Here is a 24,073-nt window from a genome sequence, read left to right on the forward strand (position 1 = left end):
AAAGCATAATTGCTGCAGAGTCTTTTATACTCCACCTCACACCAGTTAGAATGGCGATCATTAAAAAGTCAGGAAACAACAGGTGCTGGAGAAGAACAGGAACACTTTTACACTGCTAGTGGGACTGTAAACTAGTTCAACCATTGTGGAAGTCAGTGTGGCTATTCCTCAGGGACCTAGAACTAGAAATACCATTTGACCCAGCAATCCCATTATTGGGTATATACCCAAAGGATTAGAAATCATGCTGCTACAAAGACACATGCACACGTATGTTTATTGCGGCACTATTCACAATAGCAAAGAGTTGGAACCAACCCAAATGTCCAACAACGATAGACTGGATTAAGAAAATGTGGCACATATACACCATGGAATACTATGCAGCCTTAAAAAATGATGAGTTCATGTCCTTTGTAGGGACATGGATGAAGCTGGAAACCATCATTCTCAGCAAACTATCACAAGGACAAAAAACCAAACACCACATGTTCTCACTCATAGGTGGGAATTGAACAATGAGAACACATGGACACAGGAAGGGGAACATCATACACCAGGGCCTGTTGTGGGGTGGGAGGAGCGGGGAGGGACAGCATTTGGAGATATAACTAATGTTAAATGATGAGTTACTGGGTTCAGCACACCAACATGGCACATGTATACATATGTAACTAACCTGCATGTTGTGCACATGTACCCTAAAACTTAAAGTATAATAATAAAAAAAAGAAAATACTTCGCTTTCCTATCCTTCAGTTTTACTAAAGCCTTGCATGTAGTTACCCTATAGAATCTTAGGAATCTTCTTATTTATCCGATCCTGAGTTATACATGCTCTTTCCCTCCTAAACTACTGAATTTCTTGTTTTAAATCTATAATATTCCACTTACTAGATATGAATACAGTGGCTAGTTGTTTAAATTTCTTAAGCTTTGGTTTTCTCATCAATATAATGAGAATAATTATAGTACCAACCTCATGAGGCTGTTGTGAGTATTAAATGAGTGATTATAAGTGAGGTGTTTAGAATTGTGCTAAATGGCTACTATTATTATTTATTACAACCATCATCACTGACACTACTGCTCCTGCTACTATTACTTCTATTACTTCTATAACTACTATTACTACTACTACCATGATCATTATCGTAACATAGATTTGGGAAATGCTCATAGCAGTGTTTGTTGAAGTTGATGCATATGCTTACTGACATCTTCACTCTGATACCAATTTGTATTTATGCATTAATTTGCCATTAATTTTTAAAATTCAAATAAAATTACATTTTGAAAAGAAATTATTATTCAAACTTAATTATTCTAGCAAAGAAAAAAATATGTCTTAGCCTTGTCTCACTGACTGGATATAAACTACCTAAAAGTCCCTATCTCATATACAAGCAATTCATTCTACACTTTCATACCTCTATTTCCAGCATGGTTTATAACCCAACACCATTTTCAGAAGGACAAACTCTGCACAGTTTAAAATTGGAAAAATTGGACCAGAACAGTGGACCAATTTGAAGGGATAAAAGAAAAATTTCAGTATCATATCCCAAAAAAAGGTTAAGAATGTGTCAAAAACAAATGTGGTCTAATTCAAAATATGTTCCAACATTTTTCCAGAAATAGATAATTTAAAATTTAATTAAAGTATCAAAGGATAGAAAAATATATTCTGTGTAAACAGTAACCAAAAGAGAGATAGAGTTTTTATACTGATATTAGACAATATAGACTTTGTTAACAGAACACGAAATGTTACAAAGGACATTATATAATGAAAAAGGGTAAATTTATCAAGAACATACAAGTATAAATATACATTTACCAAAAAGCACAGTCTCAATATATATGAAGCCCACAAAGACAAAAGACAGAGTTGAAAGGAGAAATAGATAGTCAACAATAATATTTGGGGACTTCAATACTCAGCTTTCAATAACAGAACAACTAGACAGAATATCAGAAAAGAAACAGATGATTCAAACAACACTATAAAGCAACTAAACCTAACAAACATTTATAAAACAGTTTCCATGACAGCAGCAGAATCCACAATCTTCTCAAGTGTACATAAAATCTTGTCCAAAACAGATCATATATTAGGTCACATACTTCAATACATTAGAAAATATTCCTTATTTATTTTATTTTATCTATTATTTATTATATTTACTATTTATTTACCTGACAGCTATGAAATAAAATTAGAAGTCAATACACAATCAAAAGGACATTTGGGAAATTTACAACTATGTGCAAATTAACAACACACTCCTAAACCAATAAGTTAAAGAAGACATCACAATGGAAATTAAAACATACTTTGAGATGAATAAAAACAAAAATAGAACATAACAAAACTTAAGAGGTTCAGCAAAAGGAGTACCTAGAAAGAAATTCCTAATAACCAACTATATTAAAAAGAACATTTCAAATTAATAACTTAACTTTACACCTTTAGAAACAAAGCAAAGAAGGGCAGGTACAGCAAGAAGAAAGATGAAAATAATAAAGACCACAGCAGAGACAAATAGGATGAAGAATAGAAAAACGATACAGAAAATCAACAAAACCAAAAGTTGGTCTTTGAAAAGATTTTTAAAAGGTAATCCTTTAGCTAAACCGCTCAAGAGAAAAGAAATGAGTAAAATTACTAGTCAAGAATGAAAGTGGAGACATTACCATCAATTATAATGAAATTAAAGGATAGTTAAAGAATACTATAAATATTAAATGCTGACAAATTTGATAACTTAGATAAAATAGATGAATATCTGAAACACACAGACTATTGACAGTGACTCAAACAGAAGTAGAAAACCTGAAAAGATATATAACAAATAGTCATCGATTTTGTGATGAAAAGCTTTCCAGAAAGAAACATATAGGTCTAGATGACTTTGCTGAATAATTTACCAAAAATTTAAAGATGAATTAACACCCATTTTTCTCTTCCAAAAATAGAAGGGTGAGCAAACGCTTCTAAGAAAATACTGACAAACTGTATTCAGCAGAATATTAAAAGCCTTATGCAAACTGATCAAGTAGAATTTATCCCAGGAATGCGACAGTGGTTCAACATACAAAAATCAACCGATGTAATAAACTTTATTAATGATTTACAGGAAAAAACGAACACAATCATCTCAATGGACAACGAAAAAAATAACAAAATGATAAAAACACTAAACAAGCTAGGAATACAAAGGAACTTTCTCAGTGATGAGGGCATATGTGAAAATTCCACAGCTAACGTCAAACTTAATGATGAAACACTAAGTGTTTCCCCTGAGATGAGAAATAACAATGATGTCCAGGATCACCACTTCTATTCAACACTGTACTCGAATTCTAGCCACGATAATTAGATAAAAAATAAATAAAGGTATCCAGACTGAAAATTGATAGATTACATGATCTTATAGGAAAAAATTCTAAAGAATTCACAAAAATAAATTTATAGTTAATGAACAAATTATCAAAATGCAGAATACAAGGTCAATATAGAAAATCAGTTGTATTTTCATATACAAGGAATGCACAAACCAAAAGTGAAATTAAGAAAATAATTATTTTCATAATAAAATACCAAATAATAAAATATTTAGGAGTAATTTAGTCAAAGAAGTGCAAGACTTATAGACTGAAAACTATATAACATTTTTGGAAAGTAGTGAAAAGCCTAAATAAATGGAAAGACATTTCATGTTCATGGGTTAGAAAGCTTAATATTAGTAAGATGACAGATTGATCTACAGATTTAATGCAATTCCTATCAAAATATCATCTTGTCTTTTTTTTTTTTTTGAAGAAAGGGACAAAGGACAAACCTCTAAAATTCATACAGAAATACAAAGGATCCAAATTAGCTAAAATGATCTTGAAATAGTGGAGCAAAATTGAGGGACTACATTTCTTGATTTCAAAATTAATGCAAGGCCACGGTAGTCATAAAGTGAAGTATTGACATAAGCACAGATGTATAGATCAATATAATTAAATCGAGATATCAGAAATAAACCCATGTATCTATGTTCAAGTTGATTCAGACAAAGGAACATACATATTCAATGAGGAAAGAATAATTTCTATAACAAATAGTACTGGGAAAACTGGATATCCACATACAGAATAATGAATCTGGATCCCTATCTTACACCATACATAAAAAATAACTCACAATGAATTAAAGACTGAAACATTAGAGTTAAATCTATAAAACACTTAGAAAAAAAAGTAGATCCTCATGAATTTGGATTAGTCAATCATTTTTTAAATATGGCAGCAGAATGTTAAATGGATTAACAATATGTGGGTGATCTGTACAGCTGGATATTGTTCATCAATAAAAAGAAATAAAGGAAAGGCTGATACATGCTATGATATGGATAAACTTCCAAAAGATTATGTGCAGTAAACAAACTAGACACAAAGGACCACATATTATATGATTCCATTTATGTGAAATATCCAGAATAGACATATCCATGGACATGGAAAGTAAATTAGTCATTACTAAGAAATAGGGTGAGGGATTGATTGGGAGGTTTAGGATTTTCTTTGAGCAAATGTTGAAAAGGTTCTGGAATTAGTTAGTGGTGGTGGTTGAACAACATTGGGAATATACTAAAATCCACTGACTTGTACACTTTCAAATTGTTTTTAAAAAGTCCTATTTCCCGTTAGAATCACAAATCTCCTGAAATGAAATATTCACAGTCTCTTTAGAAGATATACCTCTCTAGAAGTACACTGTTACAATGAAAGATGCTCCTGTGTATGCTGGTCCATTAAGTCCCATTATTGCAAGCATAATCAACTGCCTGGAGTAAGACAACCCTATGACAGCTGCTGTGAGGATAGAGAAATGAAGATGTGGTTAGCCCCAGACACATAATCAGTTAACTTCTGCACAAGGAAAAACTAAAGTAAGTGCAGGAATTAAGACAAAATCAAAGTGCTGCAGAAAGCAGCCTCTATAATGGAAGGAGTATTTTAAAGGACCTTGAAATTTGAGTGAAATAAGGAGAGAAGGACATTGAATGTGGAGGCAACAACATAAACAAACAAGGGCAAATGACACAGAGTACAGAGGATAGATACTGAGATGAAGCAGCACAGGTGCAACCTCTCAGAATGGACTATGGATTAATGGGACAAGAATGAGCCAAACAATGAATTTATATTAAGTGTATTATTATTATAACTCTCATTACCTTAATTAAAGAATACAGAATACCTTAACAATAGTTCTATTTCTCTTTTATAATGTCAGTCTTATCTCTGGGGCATGGTGGGGAATGACACTCAGCTGCTAGTGACTGTTGAAGAAAACTAGGATTTTTTTGGATTAAGGAAGCTTACTTTTACGCTGTATTCAAGTACTTTGATAATTAGGATTCTCATCAGTTTTCAGGAGAAATGCATTCAATTATACTTTCAATAGAAAAAATTACAAGCAGCTGGGCTTTCTTACCTCATACTCAACTTAATATTGACAAGACTATATTATAATCTAGGGAAAAAAACAAATTCCGTGCCTAGTATCATTTGTTTCCTTTCTCCACTCCCCAGCTGTCCAATGTTTCAGAAAATTATTTACCTTCAAAATCAGAAGGAAACCAAATGCCTAAACACCTTGAAAGTTACCCTAAGGAGTTATTTTCCTTAATAATGATATTCAAGAAGACTGAAGAAAGCTAAAAATGATATGATGCTACATGTAGATGACAAGAATAACTTAACAATGTGAAATGCTAAATTATAAAACAATACAGGACAAAGAAATCCATTGCATGGTCAGTTTGAGCACTGACAATAAATGGAGGGGATGAGTTAAGGCACTGGCAGTATACATGGAAATCAGAAAGTGAAAGTAGGAGATGCCACACAGGTAGTTTAGTAAATGATGGATGTGGGAACAGCAAAGACAATGCAGTCAAGTTTACAAACCAGTGTGTTGGGAAAACGGTAAAACTGTTATATGAAAGAAGATTACAGGAGCAAAGCAGATTTCAGGAAGACAATTTTGATTCTAAACATGCTCAATTTGAGGTATCAATGGGAAATCCATTTATGGATATGCAGCGAGCAGTTATTAACTGAGGTCTATTGTTCAGGAAATGAATTTGAAGCATTGTTTTAAATTTGAGACACATTAGTACACAGCAACATTTCAGTCTACGATAGTGGAATTCTAGGAATTTTAGGGAAATAATTCAGTAAAAACAATGTCCTTACTGACTATTTGACTATTTTAAACCACCCTTATATGTGTTATGTATCATAAACTTTTTTTTTTTTTTTTTTTGAGACGGAGTCTCACTCTGTCGCCCAGGCTGGAGTGCAGTGGCGCGATCTTGGCTCATTGCAAGCTCCGCCTCCCGGGTTCACGCCATTCTCCTGCCTCAGCCTCCCGAGTAGCTGGGACTACAGGCGCCTGTCACTACGCCTGGCTAATTTCTTGTATTTTTAGTAGAGACAGGGTTTCACCATGTTAGCCAGGATGGTCTCGATCTCCTGACCTCGTGATCCGCCCGCCTTGGCCTCCCAAAGTGCTGGGATTACAGGTGTGAGCCACCATGCCAGGCCATAAACTTCTTAAACAATGACATCAAGTCCTAGAACTGCTGAAACTATTCCAAGCCATAATCCTAAACACTATTCTAACTGATCTTTCTTACTTCCATTCCCATTATGTTTTCCCATGGATCCAAGCTAGTGGATCCACATGTCATTTACAAAGTTTTAGTGCAGGCTTGCTTTCCTATATTTGCCAGATGGAAGATATGACATAGAATGCATCTCTGATTTTCTTCAAAAATTTAACTCTTCCTTCTTCAATGTAATATTTACTACCACATCTCTCTCTCTTTCTCCCTCCCTCTTTGAAAAAATCATTTAAAATGTCATTCATTTTATATGACTGATCATTCTCTCTTAACCCACACCAAGCAAGCTTCTGTTTCTAACAATCAATCAAAACTATTGTTGTCAATGTCATGAACAGCACATTGCCCAACCCAAAGGTAAATTCTAAATGTTCGTCTTTCTTGACCTTCTTGAAGCACGGGAAATGATTCTCTCTTGCAAACTTTCTTTGCTCGGTCTCTAGGAGGAACATTTTGATGTTTTCTTTCTATCTCACTGACCTCCCTTTTTCCATAGCCTTCCCTGGATTCTCCATCTCTTTCCAACCAATATTCAGGTTTGAGACCTCTTGTCACCTCTTCACTTCTCTATCTACACTCAATCTCTGCTTATTCCCTTCAGATCTATAACTTCAAATACTATTTATAAACTGATAACTTTCATTTTTACAATTACAAACCTAAATTCCTCCATAGCTCCAAACTTTATTTATTTATTTATTTATTTATTTATTTATTTATTTATTTATTTATTTATTTTGAGATGGAGTTTTGCTCTTGTCGCCCAGGCTAGGGTGCAATGGTGCAATCTTGGCTCACTGCAACTTCTGCCTCCTGGGTTCAAGCAATTCTCCTGTCTCAGCCTCCCGAGTAGCTGGAATTACAGGCGCCTGCCACCATGCCCAGCTAACTATTTTTTATATTTTTAGTAGAGATAGGGTTTCACCATGTTGGCCAAGGCTGGTCTCGAACTCCTGACCTCAGGTGATCCACCTGCCTTGGACTCCCAAAATGCTGGAATTACATGCATGAGCCACCGTGCCTGGCCAAGACTTTTATCTAATATCCTATTTAATATTTTCACTTGTCTGTATAATAAACTCAAATATATTTGAAACCATACTCCTTGTTCTTCCTCACTACACAAATATATGCTATACTGTTTCTGACTCACTGTCTCTATGTGAACAGATATCATCAACATTTACCCATTTGTTCAGGCCAAAAACTTTGGAATCATCACTCTTGCCTCTTTTATTACATTCACCATCTGCTCCATTAAAGGTTTTTAGCTGTATATTCGAAATTATATTCCCTGATTTGATCTTCTTACCAAATTTGTTGCTTCTTTCCTAGCCTAGGTAATCATTATAACAAACTTGGATAACTTGGGTATCATATTCCACCTTGCCTCCCAGCCTCTATTCTTGCCACATTCACTACACTTCTCTCTCTGTGTGTGTCTATCTCTCCTTCTCTCCCCTCTTCTCTCTCAAGAGTTGACTCTATACATAATATCCGAAAAGGCCCTTCTAGAATTTTCCTCCTGATGGCCATACCGTCCCCTGCAAAACATCCTCCCATGGAATTTAGCATAAAAGAAAAAAAAATCTTACAATGGCCTCAGGCCCTATATACTCCAAATCTAATTTTCAACCACTCTCTCTCACCACCATAACTAGCTTCTCAAAAGTGTGAATATACATTCTTATTTTAAGCCTTCGTTTGTCCTATTGTCTAAAAATATCTTCCTCCAGATATTTATGCTAGTCACTTTCTCACTTAATTCAGGTCCCAAATCAGAATATAGTACCAGAAAAAGCCCTACAAGAATACAATCTTTATCCTCTCCCCTTATTCTGTTTTATTTTTCTCTAGAGTATTTATCAATACCTGACATTTTATTGAATTTTTTTTTGTCTTTAAAACTTTAAGCATCATGAAGGCAGAGAGTTCTTTGTTTTGGCGAACACTTTATTACTAATACCCAAAATCATGTCTGCCACAGAGAGGACACTCAAGTACTTTTTGAAAAAAAAAAAAAAGCATGAACAAAGGGGAATTATCAATAGTGTGAACTAATAGAAAAGATGAAATGAGGGCACTCCATTTGATTGACAAGAGGCCTTTGATGACTTCAGAGAGGGCAGTGGTGAAATAGAGGAAGAAATTAAGAAAGTTTGAAGGTATTCTTGTGAACATGTTCCCAGAGTACTTGGAAGAGGAGTTTATAATTTTGAACATGCTAACTAGGCTATTTTAGATAAGATAAAATATAATTTGAGAAAAATGAATTCAGTGATTATTTAAATTTATGACTAGTATGTTTATTGTCATGATAGAATATTACATCTGTAACAACAACACATTAAAACTTGAGATAAACTTTATATTGAGGATTTCACATGTTAGGAAATCCATTTTTCAAATTATTACAAGCCTCTCTTCAGTGTAAGTTTGGACACTAATCCAAGATATAAAGCTAAAAATGTTAGGTCCTCAGCAACATTTTACATGGGCATCCTTGTCCTTAGATACTACACAGATATTTAACCTACTGTTTTTCTTTAACGAAAGTTAGAGAGTAGTCACCAGCGAGAATTGAGTGGCTCTATGAAAATATCTGGCACCTCAGAAGAGCAAAGGCAACAGTAGAAATTATTAAATTAGTTGCACAGGAAGTTAAGTATACATAAGAAGGGTACAGATTAGTAGGAACACATAAACTGTACTCATGTGGATAAGTAAGTGTATGCTGACATATACTGAAGCCTTTTGCATTGCTTTCTGGCCAGTGCATTTCGACATTACAATGAGTCATGAACCTTTCTTTCTATCATGCAAAATGAGCTTTTTCTATAATCTGCAGTTCCATCCACTGTGAATAAATCCCAGGCCCTTGTTGCCACTACAGGGAGTGGTAATTGTGTTCATAAATACCTTTCTGGGGTGCGGTGGCTCATTTCTGTATTCCCAGCATTTTGGAAGGCTGAGGCGGGAGGATAACTTGAGGTCAGGAGTTCAAGCCCAGCCTGGCCAACATAGTGAAACCCCATCTCTACTAAAAATACAAAAATAAGTGGGGCGTGGTGGCACATGCCTGTAATTCCAGAAATTTGGGAGGCTGAGGCAGGAGAATTTCTTGAACCTGGGAAGTGGAGGTTGCAGTGAACTGAGATCATTCCACTGAACTCCAGCCTGAGAGTTGGAGTGAGACTCCATCTCAAAATAAATATATATATAGATAGATATAAATATATGGATATAAATATATTTATATAAATATAAATATAGATAGATATAAATATATATATTTATATATCTATACTTATACATATATCTGGGGAGGCAAAACTGACAGTATGAGGGAAAGAGTATGAGGAAAAGGGATAGTTATTTGTTATGACACTGTGACTCCTCATCTATCTCATCGATATATTATTACACACACACACACACACACACACACACACACAGCTACTAATGTTAGCAAGAACAATCCTAAGTGTTATAATTGCATTAAGCTAAACAAATAGTGACTTTTAAAATAAGTGTATTGATGCATGTTTCAAATGAAGTCCAAAGTATGTAACAACTTATCTTTGTTTTGCTCCTTAAAAACAATCATCATGATTTAGTACTGTTTCTTTGGGCCTTTGATTCTCACCACCGTCAACTGCTTGGATCTGGAACACTTGAAATAGGGTATATCTCAAGCAACTTGGTCAGATGAAAGGCATTTTAAGACTATTTCCAGTACAAGACAAGAGCATTGCTGCACTATTTTTATATCTGCTCGTCAAATAATATTTTGTTTGATCAGGTACTTCAGATCACATTATAAAGAGTACAAAAACTTGTCATTTTGGAAGAAAGGAGGCAAATAATATTGTAATTCAATGCAGCCTGACAGGTTTTAGATCAAAGACTGGTTTCTAGCAATTTTTGTAATTAGAAAATATCTATAAACATGAGGCGTGCAATTCTTAATTTGAATTCAGCATGGACCACTTTCTCCTGGTGAGTATAGAAATGTGTCACTTACTTGTAAATGAATAAACATGACTTTGGTAATTTAGTTCTTGCATTAAAGAAAACATGCTGATTATTCTCTTAGAAATTGCTTATATTTCATTAAGTTCAGTTGGTAAGTTCATGGCAATCATGTGAGTCAGGCACCTAGTATGAATTCACTTCTCTTTCCTTTATTGTCACAGACAATGTGCCTAATCCTGGCTTCTTATTATACATAATCACCACTGATCCCAAGAAGGGTCAGACAAAAACTTTACATCCTTTTTGTGAAGTGGCAAACTCACCACTATAAAAGGGAAAAAGAGCGAAGATCACTACAAAAAAACCAATTTGTGTCCCTAAACCTGATAAAGTTATTCTATTTCCCTGTCATGTTTTACACATTTGGTTTTCCTGTTGTATTAGAATAAGACTTTAAGACAACATTGTGAAATGTTTCACTGGAGAGGATTTTTTTTTTCTTATGTGTTCTTTAATCATAATGCATACTTTAGAATTAGGTTAGAGAAAGCAATGCCCTACTTTCTATTTACTCCATCTGGTAAATATAGCGTCAACAATTTCCTGAGATGCTGCTATCCAGACCAAGTTTTATCTCCTTTTGTAACATGTATGCAAGGTTGCCAAAAGGACATGCACAGTGACAATAATCATCCAAAGTAACTCTTATTGGACATTTAGTATTTAATGTTTTAGGCTAGTGGGAGGAAATAATCTGTAATTAATTCACCTGTAAGCAATATACTCATCCTTATTTAAAAAAAAAATCTTAGACAATAGAATATGACCTCAAAAGGATAGTTTGTGATGCTGGGCTGAAGAATTAACTTTTGAGAAGGAAAATATCAGTTGTAGATGACTTTGAGCTTAGGATAGGGGAGGGAATGAAGAAGTTGGGAAAATCAAAAGAGTAGGGACGTAAGGGTATCTGGAGAACACAGCAGCCATGCTGTATAGTTTATGAATCTCCCCAAAACTCTTTGTAAAACAGTCAAGTAATCACCTAGCAAAACCCTAAAACCAATGTACAAAATTTACAATGAACTAAATGACAAGATATACTCCATGAACTCCAAAATACAAGTGGGAAAGGAAAAAAAAAAAAAAAAAAAAAAAAAGCACTAACAAACACATGTGCATTGTGTTAGCACCTGTGTGGGACGGAGCAGAAGAAAGCAAAAGTGTGTGAAGAATCTAAGAACTGAAGAATCTCCTAACAGCAAACAACCTGCATTGGAAAGCACATCAGACCAAAAAGAACAGCAGGTTAAACAAGGAGCAGTTTAGACAAGCCTAATAGCTGGTATGCAAAGGGATCCCTATAGAAGATGAAACCTGAAATAGTCCAGATGCTATGAACTCTCAAAACTGACCAGCCTGGGCTCCCTTCCTGCTCAGGCCTGCACACTGGAGTAGGCCTCTGAAAATACTGTTAAAGTGTAGCAAAGTAGGGATAATAGAGACGAAGGAAGAGAAGGTTCAGATAAGAATAGAGAAGAGAAAAATCTGAGAGGCAGGAAATCTTAGAAAGTTATTCTGAATGATATCTTCCTGTAAAAGCTCAGGAAAACTACTTTTCACAAAACAAATGAGCAACAAAAATGAGCAATTTAAAGTCGAATTTATACAAAGTTATAAGAACAAAGAAAATAAGGGACATGCAATACAAATATGAAAAATAATCTAATTTTCAAAATGAGCTAAAAGACATTAAAAAGATACAAATATGAAAGCAATATAACTCAAAATTAGAAAACTCAAAAGTAAAGTAACATAAATTCAAAGAATTACAAATAAAGAAAAAAATACAGAAATTAAGAAGAAATTACAAAGAATGTAAGAGCAGATGAGCCCAACAGATCACTCCAGAGAAATAAAACCGTGAAAAGCAACAAAATCTTAAAAGTTATAATGAAATAAAAATATTAAAATGATTCAAGAAAAAGCAACATGTACTGAAGGTAGACTTAAAAAAAGACTTAACCTATGGATAATACGAGTACCAGAAGAAATATCAAAACAAGAGAGAAGAAAATACTAAAAATTATAATTCAAGAAAAGTTTCATGAAATTTAAAAAAAGACTAAAAGATTTCAAAATACATATTCTGTACGTACCAGACAATACTGGCCCAGATACATAATCTAGTAAAATGACTAGATTTTAGGGAAAAGACAAAAAATGCTTTAGACATGGCAATAATAGACATTGTGGACTATTAGATGGGGGAGTAAAGAAGGAGGTTGTGAGTTTAAAAACTATATTGGGTACTATGCTTACTACCTGGGTTCAATATACTTCTGAAACAATCCTACATATGTACCCCGTATCTAAAATAAAAGCTGAAATTTTTAAAAAATGCTTTAGGAATCTAGGCAAAAAGAGTAAGGTATTAGTGATAGAAAATTAGATCATATGGTAGATCGCAAAAATGGCCCAATAAGTCTTGTCTCCATATCCCAATGTGAAGTATTTTTCTCCCACACTGAGCCTGTGCTTGCCTATGCACCTTCCTTTGGCTAACACTGATATAAGCAAATGTGATTCAGGCAGAAACTTAACAAATACCTGCACAATGAGGTTTGCCATCGCTTACTGCTTTTTGGAACCCTGCAACCACTGTGATGAAGTCTGGATTAGCCTAATGGATGATGAAAGACACCTGACTCAGTCACTCTTATCATCCCAGCTGCCAGCTAGCACCAACAGCTAGACACAGGAGTGAGTCTTCCGCTGGCCAAATATGGGACAGTTTTAATTCCAATAAGGGTAATAATAGTAATGGATTGAAACTCATCAAACATGTTTAAATCTATGAGTTAATAATGCTGCAAGAAAGAAAAAAGAACCGATTAGCTACTTTCAGAAGGTGATGGGTGACAAATTTACTGTTGTAAGAAGTAGGAAATATAAGGAAATAAGAAAACATTTATCCTCCCTTGCCAATATTATTGAGTACCAAGTAATAGTTGGGGAAGGGCCTCTATTTATAGATTTTCAATAAATAAATGAAAAATAAGTGACAGTAGAATATGACCATTTTACAACTCCTATCAAATTAATGGATTTGGTCAAAGCATCCACAGCTGCTTATATCACACGAAAGACAATCAAACAGCATGTACCTTCTAACAAAAGAACACAACACAACTTGTAGTGTTGCCAGAGGGACAAAGCCTGAGTCTAATCAAACCTCTACGCCAGCTGCCAAGTTGTGGGAAATACAGGGGATAGAAGAATATAAAAATACAGGCTAAATGGAACTAATTTTTCAATGAATAAATTGCAGTGAAAAGTAAGGGATGGAGGGAGAAACTACAGAGTAATAGTGATTTAAGAGACACACCCAAAATTCATCAAAACATAAAACAATTATAAAACTAGACAGGAGCAAGACTAAACATAGTGTCTAACAATGCACACTTGAGAATGCAACATCAATGACTTAACTTGTTAAACTTAGTGTGTGCTATTTGCAGGGCTCTGTTCTAGTTACTAGAATAGTAAGGTAATAAAACTCTAAGGAAATGCAAAAAAAGTAACTACTATAAAAGGAAAGAAAGTGGTTACTTTTGTGGTGAGGGATGTTATTCTGATGGTATGAAGCAATAGAGAGCCTTTGAGGGTTGTGGGCATAAATCTACTTCTTTACGCAAATGGTATAATGAGAATTCATTAAGTTGTATGTTTGTTTTGTATATTTTTCTATATCTGTTGATTTACATTTTTAAAAAATCTTAAAAAAGAAATTCAATAGATTAGAAAAAGTCACTCTATGGCCAGATCTAGAAATAAACCAGGGAACTTCCTCTTTTGTTTCCCTGACCCTTCTGTCCTGGGTGACATGGCATGGTCTTCATATAGGAATCCAGAACTGAGCTCTCATTTCCAGATGGATTCCTGCTTTTGTTTTCTTGCTATATCTCTAATGACCAAAACAGAAACTAGCCCATAGTAGGTACTCAATAAATATTTGTTGAATGAATTTTAAAAATACAGGTTCAAAGTTTTTACACCTCTTAGATTTTTAAATCTATAAAGGCATGCTCTTTCAATACCAGTTGAGGAAAAACTTCTTAGCAAGATTTAAGAAGAGCTGGTCCTATACTTTGAAGTCTTCATAAAATACATATTAAGATGCTTTCATGAATGTGTAGTTCTATTTCTCTGAGGTTTCCAGATCATCTGTATTATATTATCTTTTGTTTACTTAGGTTAAAATGACTAAATCATTGCTTTTGTTAAATTTAGGTACATAAATGGAATTATAGCACAAAATGTTCCTGATTCAAAGCTAACTAAATTACAGCTGAAATCCTGGTGAATAGACACAACATGAGGTCACTAAACATCATTAAACCAATGATCGATGTTATGTAATTACCTAACTTTAAAAAGTGAAAATGTCTAATTTATTTTAATTTCTATCATGGGAACATTCGGAGTCAAAGCAATATTTTTGTTATCAGTTTCCAGTATCACTTTATATTGAAAACTTATACATAGATATGAGTTTTCTTACCCAGGTGGCATTAGAATTATAGCCACTATTTCTAGGCTATTAAAAGTTAATTTTAAAAACAGCAAAAATTAAGACCTTGATTAAACATTAACTTTCCTTTATATTCTCACACTAAAAAATAGACACAGGACAAAATGTAAGAGGTTTCAGCTGAAGTGCATACACTCTTTAAAGCCTTGATTATATCCAAAGTTTCCATTTCTCACCTCCTAGAAATAATGGAACAAGGTTATAAATAAAAATTAAATGAAAAAAATCAAAGCAAATGTCAGAAAGCATCTCTTCATGAAAGATTAGAAACACTTAAAAAAAAAAAGAAAAACAAAACTAACAGGCAAGGTTGTTAAAATCACTAGAGCTATTTGAAAAACAATTATAGGAAATGGCATCCTGAGGGGATAAGGAGATCTAAACACTAACAGAGGATAAACCCCTACAGGTTGAGCCATCCTCACGTATTAAGCTTTTCCTTATTCTTCCAAAAGTTCATTTGGATTGTGTCAGTCCACAGATCAGGTAAATAAATTTTGCTCTCTACAGTGAAAAGCACACAGAATAAGAAAATACTTAAAGCATACCTAAAAAACCTTAAAATGGCTTTAATTACTTACAGGTGCTAAAAGGCAAAGACAGGCTAAATATAAGACCATGACCTCTTTGAGTTGCTGCTAGCTTTTGAATTTTTTTGTTGTTGTTGTTTTAGATTTTAAGTAAACTTTCTCTTGCAACTGATCTCCACCATAAGTGTCCTAAGAAAGGCTAGGATAACAGAATGACAGAACTGGGAAGAATCATTCAAGTCCCCGCTGGGTGACTGATTCATTTAGTAAGTTTCAGCTGTCTGCACAAGGGTATGCAACTTACGAGGTAGAATTTCGCATTCGATCTAGACATCTCCCTAGTGATTTCTTTCTGGGTTATTTGTTTTTGTAGAAAATAAATGTGATCAGAATTCTATTTTGAAAATTATTAATATGCTTTCTTTATCACAGTTTTCTTTGACCTTCACCTAACGCATCCATCTTTCTGGGGCTTCATTAGGTTTCCCTTAGAATATTTAGGGTTAGGAGTAAAGTAATATTTTGCTGTGGGCATTCAAAATAGGATTTTGCAGTATGAGACAACGGCCCTTTTTTTCTTGATGGCCTTGTTTTCTTCCTATCCCTTTTATTGTATTAACACAGAGTTTTCCAGTAATGAAATGGTCGGCTGTTGATCAAAGAGAAGAGGAAGCTAAGGCGTATGTGAAAGGCAGGGGGAACATGATAAAACAGCCTATCATTTTCCTAGCCCTCAAGCAGAGTACACAGTGATTAAAAGTCAGATATGAGAGTTTAGGTTTATTTATCACACACACTGGGCTTTGGCTTAGACATGGAGATGTAACAATTAAGTAACTGAGGGAAAAGGAAGACCCTTGATTCTACTCTCCATGTGGAACCTGGAGATGATGCCATCTCCCTCAACCTAGCACCAGAGGTTTAGGTGTAGGTTTAAGATACAATAAATTATATCTCCATCTTCTTCATCCTTCTCTAGCTAAGCTTCAGGTCAGGGAAAGACCCTGCAGCTAATAATACTCTTATCTAACAGCTTGAGGCAAGTATTTTTAAGATCTCTTAGCGTCAGTTTCTAGACTGGCAAAATAAAGAGACTGTGCAATATCCTTTTTAATATGTCCTGCAACTTTAAAATCTGATGATGAGTTTACTTAAAAAAATTCTGTAGCCTTAGTTTGCCATTCAAAAAAATTGTTTCTGCTAAACCTATATATTAATTTTCTTTTGTTTTCTTCTATTACTTGTACTTTCCTGTTAACAAACAATAGGAGTTAGCTGGATATATTGAACTAGTTTCATTTTGTCAGAAAGAAAAGATTTATAAAGTAATAAAATTACGATTTATAGTAATAAAGCAAACAACGTTTCTTCAAGGATCTTATAGAGATGGGTCAACAAATCATATAGGTTGCAGAGAAAAATAAAATAGGATCTCAGCAAAAATTATATAGATTAAGAGAAATGTTATAAATGTCGATAGCCGAACATATTTATGCCTTACCATCAGAAATGGTTTTTCTTCTATAAGTTACATATTCTTTCCATTTTGGGGAAATATATCTCACACGAGCTTTATGACCATAGTAAAAAAAAAAAATGCAGATTGGATTTCTACATTTTCTTAATATTACTTTCCATTCCCATGGAAAAGAAGAGAAATAGGAAAATCAAATACTACTAGATATTGGGTTATTTTTCCCCAGTCTAATACATTGTCTCAAACAGAGCAGCAGCTGTTTTGTTTCTTAAATTCCTACATGATTGAATTGTCAGGTCTACCTTCTAATCTACTGAAAATAAGTAATATATTTCACCAAAATTCAAAGAGTTTTTTCTGTAAATATCTGATTTGCATTTAATGAGCTATAAGTGCTTGACATTATCATCACAGCAATAAATGACTTTTCTTGATGACTACTCAAATGAACTCGCAGGACAGCTGTAAACCCTGGCTCTAATACAAAGGTATAACTCTCATTCTAATAACCTCGCTTGTCCTTCTCTTGGTCCTTGGGCTTTCAAGGAGGAGAAAAAGACATAGCTTTCCTGGGGCTGTAGTTATCTGACTCATACTTACTTAACATAGTGAGAGGTGACAGCTTGCTGGCAGTCCTCACAGCCCTTGCTCGCTCTCGGTGCCTCCTCTGCCTGGGCTCCCACTTTGGTGGCACTTGAGGAGCCCTTCAGCCCGCGGCTGCACTGTGGGAGTCCCTTTCTGAGCTGGCCAAGGCCAGAGCCGGCTCCCTCAGCTTGCAGGGAGGTGAGGAGCGAGAGGCGCGAGCCAGAACGAGGGCTGCACGCAGCGCTTGCGGGCCAGCTGGAGTTCCGGGTGGGCGTGAGCTTGGCGGGCCCGCTCACTGAGCCAGCCGGCCGGCCCTGCTGGCCCGGGCAATGAGGGACTTAGCACCCGGCCAGCGGGTGCGGAGGGTGTACTGGGTCCCCCAGCAGTGCCAGCCCACCGACACTGCACTCGATTTCTCACCGGACCTTAGCTGCCTTCCCGCGGGGCAGGGCTCGGGACCTGCAACCCGCCATGCCTGAGCCTCCCACCCTCTCCACGGGCTCCTGTGCGGCCTGAGCCTCCCTGACGAGCGCCGCCCCCTGCTCCACGGCGCCCAGTCCCATCGACCACCTAAGGGCTGAGGAGTGCAAGCGCGCGGCCCGGGACTAGCAGGCAGCTCCACCTGCAGCCCCGTGCAGGATTCACTGGGTGAAGCCAGCTGGGCTCCTGAGTCTGGTGGAGATGTGGAGAAACTTTATGTCTAGCTCAGGGATTGTAAACGCAGCAATCAGTGCCCTGTCAAAACAGACCACTCGGCTCTACCAATCAGCAGGACGTGAGTGGAGCCAGATAAGAGAATAAAAGCAGGCTGCCAGAACCAGCAGTGCCAACCCGCTCAGGTTCCCTTCCTCACTGTGGAAGCTTTGTTCTTTCGCTCTTTGCAAGAAATCGTACTACTCCTCACTCTTTGGGTCCACACTGCTTTTATGAGCTGTAACACTCACCGCGAACGTCTGCAGCTTCACTCCTGAAGCCGGCGAGACCACGAGCCCACCGGGAGGAGCAAACAACTCCAGACGCGATGCCTTAAGAGCTATAACACTCACTGCGAAGGTCTGCAGCTTCACTCCTGAGCCAGCGAGACCACGAACCCACCAGAAGAAAGAAACTCTGAACACATCCGAACATCAGAAGGAACAAACTCCACACGCACCACCTTAAGAGCTGTAACACTCACCGTGAGGGTCCTCGGCTTCATTCTTGAAGTCAGTGAGACCAAGAACCCACCAATTCCGGACACAATAGCACTGTTACCCACCACTTGTCCTGGTCATAGCAAACATTGATAGAGATACACTTAATAGAAAGAACTAAAGGCCAATTAAGATAAATGTACAGACAAAGTAAATGAAAATTTTATGGAGGAGATAAAGTAAGATTTAAACAGGAAAATCAAGGTCACAATATGGGTGGCTGTCACTGAATTTATACTAATAAAATGAAAGGGGAAAAATCAGATAACTGAAATGATACATATTTTATGGGGAAAATCACATCACAAGGACAACTTTTGTATGATCACCAACAAAGGCAGGGCATATGATAGAAAACCTTCAAAAATGAAATATTTAACTCACAGAAAACAATGTCAAGAAAAGTCACTCATGCAAGCAGAGTAAAAAAGCTAATTCAATTGTTTGAATGATTAAGAACAATTACAGACAAAAATACTTGCTGTTGAAGAAAACAAGAATATTTCCCTCATGTTATCCAGGTTGACTGCCTGCATTAATCTAATTTATTAGATTGATTAATCACTTAGCTTTGTTTTTATCAGCACAGCCTTAGTATCTTAAAGCCTTAAGCCCTGTGGCGTGTTCTTTAGTCTCATCATCTTCAAACTGAATCTTTGAATCAATTAATCTTAGAATGCATACTGATTGTGCTCCATGTACCTGTGTCTCAAAAATAATACCATTTATGATTAAACGTATTTTTTACATAAATCAGTATACCAAAACTCAACATGATTATTTTTCAAAAAATGTAGCTGAATAATGATGTTCATTAAGCATCAACTAACTATATGCTCACTCTTTCCTTATTTAATGGCCTTTACTAGAAACTGTTTAGCTCAATTTGTTATTTGTCTGTTTAACCAGATATTTCTCTATAACTAATCTGCAACTTCTCCAGGCTTAAAGGATTATTCGTATAACACCTAAATTGCCTAGCATGTTTGGTCAGAGGAAGCCAAGCCAATTCATTTGTGTTTTATGCAGCCTAATGATCACTTAGTCTCTTCTTCCTTCTTCTCTGGTTCTCCTCTGTTCTATGGTCAAGTTAGTTTAAATAATCCTGGTCTCCTACACTATTTCATCCTAAAGGAGAACACAAACTCTTCTCTCAGTTGTGCAAAGAAATTCTCAGACCTGGCTATCAATTTTAACAAAAATTCATCAAAATCTTGGGGACAATAGAAAGGTTAAAAAAAAAAATTAACTAAACTGAGAAAAAAAAAATGTATACTCCTAGTCATACCTCCAGATCCTTCTACTGAATGAAGGTACTCCCAACCCCCAGGCTACTGTCATTTCAAGAGGCCAGTTCACCCACCACATAGGAGTGACCGACCGCCTCAGACTCTCACCCCTTATGAGGTTCTTGAGAAGTCAAGACTCTCACCCCTTATGAGGTTCCTAGAGAAGAAACAAAAGCTTTCTTCTGTTGCTTTATGCAACTTTGTTGTCTTTATTTCTCTAAAAGTAAAACATCTCAAAATTCAAATTCATCCGAAAGAAAATAAAATTTTCATTATTATTCGCCAGTATTTTTCTTCTCATTGCCTCTAATTATTCCCTTTCAGACTGGGGATATTGGCCTTTACATTAGAAAAATTTTAAAAAAATCTATGAATGCCATTCCCCACTTCCTCAAAGATAAGGTACAACTTCCTCTCAAAATTAAGCTAAAAATGTTGTATCCTAAAGAATATGCAACAATTGGCAACTCTAAAGCTGCTGTTTTTCCTCTACACCAACAAAACTACTTGAATCCTCTCCCACTAAAGTACTCTTAAGACATTGGTATGATTTACTAGCTAGTTATTATTTAGTTATTACTAAAATTAATGGTTATGTGAATAAAATCAGCAGAGAATTTCTAAACCAATTGACATGTGAAGTTTATTACTATGTCCGAGTTTACGGGCATTTTGACAGTGTTCTTTCTTAGACTTACATGTCTGAAACTTGGAAAACACAGGATAAACTGGTTTAGTTGAATATTGCTGGAATATATGGAGCGATTAGTCAGATCACCGACTATCTAACTGACTCTCACCTTTAAAGCACCATATAGGAATTGTGCTAAACATCTTAATTATTTTTAAGAGAGAACCAAAAAAGCTCTATATACATAAGACATTGAATATGTATTTAATCTTCTTTTCCCTCAAAACGTAAAAGAGAAATCATCCACAACTTTTTGTATAAGACATACAAATGCAATTCTTGTAAAACCTTAGATACTTTTGGAAAAGAGCCAAATATGTTGTCTTATTCCCTGGAAATAGCATCATAATCACACAATATTAAAATTTACCATTTACGTGAAGATGAATGAAGTGTGGATTATTCAGTGGCAAAAGGCAGGATTTAATTGGGTCCTAACCTTAAATTTGAAAATAATGTTTGGTTGGAAGTTCTTTTTACAATTAGCAGACAGTATGATGGCCAAGCTCTCAATACTCCTGAATAAAATATTCATGAATTGTGAGAGCCCTGAACAGGTCAGAGGCGAAGATCACGGGACAGTATGTATAGAGCACTTGCTTTCCGTATCATGATGATTAGAAATTTCATATGAATCAGACTGGGAAAATGGAGAGACTAAGATATTAACAACAACAAGAAAATGGTACAAAGGACAATTTATTTTCACAATGAACAGTTTTCTATGTTTATTTACTCAATACAAATGTATACTTTCCAAGTATCTATATATTTGTTTTGATTCTCTCCTTTAGTTTATGTTTAAACACAGCCCAACTCAAGCTTTTCTCTTCTAGCAATCTGTAGATTTATAATTTTTCCCTCTATGGCTAGTCTTTTCATCTCCTGAAACCCAATTTTCCCTTGAAAATATTTATCCAATCCTGCCCAAACCCAGTGCCACAATAAGAGTTTATTATCTTGTACCATACATGCTGGGATTATAGCTAGTTTGGTGACAGAGAGCAAGCATCAGCCTCCACCATTCATTTTCTTCATGCACACATTTATTTATTCATTCAAAAAAAGTTCAATGAGTGTGAGTGATGGCACTGTTGGGCTTATTTTCTGTACTCAGAAAATAAACATAAAAAGAACAAGAATGTATCTGCTGGAAGGGGGTCGTAATTTCCCAAGTAAGTCTTACTGTCTAGTTATAACACTACTTACTGGCCTAAGTATTAAAATTTTTCGGCATTAATTAGAGAATACTAACATGGTATCATTAAAGGTGCTAACTAGTAAATGGAACAAATTAAATTATTTCTCTTTGATCTTTCTAGAAATTACTATGATCTTCTGCTATGTGGTCATAAATAAAATAGGTTAAAATAGAGGGAGACATGACTGCAAGGAAGCTGTATTCTGTTATAGCAGGTAAAGAAACCAATATTTAATTGAGATGATCAAACTGTCCTGTCAGATTATCACTGATGTCTGTGAAGATATCATCTTAATCCATGAATTGGAATGGCTTACATCTTCTGTGATTTTTAGGATTTCCAGTGAAAATTCTCTATTAGGTCAAAAAATACATTGAGAATTAAGCTAAAAATAGGAGTGAAGTATAATGTCCTGTACTCTGAACTATGTGACATACACTTAAAAGTTATTTAAGAAAATAATGTATAAACCTTAATTTGGGAGTCTGATATTGTTTGGCTCTGTGTCCCCACCCAAATCTCATCTTGAAGCTCCCATAATTCCCACAGGTTGTGGGAGGGACCCAGTGGGCGATGACTGAATCATGGGGGCAGGTCTTTCCCATGCTGTTCTCGTGATAGTGACTAGGTCTCACAAGATCTGATGGTGTTAAAAACAGGAGTTTCTCTGCACCAGCTCTCTCTTTTTGCCTGCCGCCATCCATGTAAGATGTGACTTGCTCCTCTTTGCCTTCTATTGTGATTGTGAGGTCTCTCCAGCAACATGGAACTGTAAGTCCAAGTAAACCTCTTTCTTTTGTAAATTGCCCAGTCTCAGGTATGTCTTTATTGGCAGTGTGAAAATGGGCTAATACAGGGTCATATCTAATTCTAATTTGAAGGATACTCAGTGTAAAACAATCAGAATAGAAGAACAGGGACATTGACCATGAATGAAGACAATCCTGAGAATACCAATGAGGGAGGATGCTACTGGGCAGCTTTCCAGGGGCCAGCAGCACCCAGTGAGGCCAGTCAGTTTGTACTGAAAGGTGAGCACCAAGAAATTCATCCCATATAACATCCTATTGTTATTATATTCTTTTGAATGACATCGGTTGTCTAAATTTTACTCCAATAAAATAAAAGTGGGGTGCCAATCATCAAGTCATAAAATATCAAATATGTAAACTTAAATGTATGAAAGAGGATGCCCTGGGATCTGGGTACAATATCAAATATAAATCACTTAGCTATCAAAAACATTGTCTTAGTCTAGAGCCAGATAGTTAGCCTCAAGAGGAGTTGGGTTTTCATGTTACAGGTCAGAATTCATGATCTCTTGAAATTAGATAGTGTCATCTCATATTGCACTCTCATGTTAAAGAAAGTGGGAAGAAAACATAGTGATTACATTCAGTGTGGTCTTCAAAGCCATAAAAGTTTCAACAGTGTTATTTTCACATGTTCATATGAGATAAAGCTGCTGACATCATGAGTAGATGCAAAGCACATCTGGTGGAATCCCAGTAAACAAATAAGCAAAGTGGTAAATTTGGATTCTACTTTTGGTTATTTGAGTCAACGTAGCCTGGACAATAAATACTAATTATATTTGATTATGTGTTAATATTATATTATATATACATATTTGTATACTATTATATCAAATGCAATTATATTTGATTAGTTTGTTCTTACATATTAACAAATATAGTTATATACTTGTTATGAGTAGCTACATCAGGTTTGTTTGTGAGACATAAAAATATAAAATAAAAGTGGCATAAATAAGATGTATATAAATAAAACCATTTGTAAACATAAGCTCTCCAGGGCTTGAAGAGTAGCCTCACAATGATTTCTCTCATCAAT

This window comes from Hylobates moloch, unplaced genomic scaffold, assembly GCF_009828535.3.
Source record: "Hylobates moloch isolate HMO894 unplaced genomic scaffold, HMol_V3 SCAFFOLD_1, whole genome shotgun sequence".
NCBI classification, from domain to species: Eukaryota; Metazoa; Chordata; class Mammalia; order Primates; family Hylobatidae; genus Hylobates; species Hylobates moloch.